Below are 238 nucleotides of genomic sequence, written 5' to 3' on the forward strand. Positions count from 1 at the left end.
TTTCTCCATTGTATATGTGTCCATATGGTATAGAAAAACTGTAAATGTAGTTATAAAGATGTCTTCTGCTAAAACATTAAAAAAAGTTTTACTATCAGTTAAGAAATCAAGGAGATAATTATAAGAAGTATTTATGGGAAAAAATCATAGTACAACTATATATAAATATGCTGTAATAATAAAATACATGTTGAACAACAAAAATCGTTAAGCCTGCATATACATATCCATGCGCGTG

Source organism: Penaeus monodon, chromosome 32 (assembly GCF_015228065.2).
Source record: "Penaeus monodon isolate SGIC_2016 chromosome 32, NSTDA_Pmon_1, whole genome shotgun sequence".
Taxonomy (NCBI): Eukaryota; Metazoa; Arthropoda; class Malacostraca; order Decapoda; family Penaeidae; genus Penaeus; species Penaeus monodon.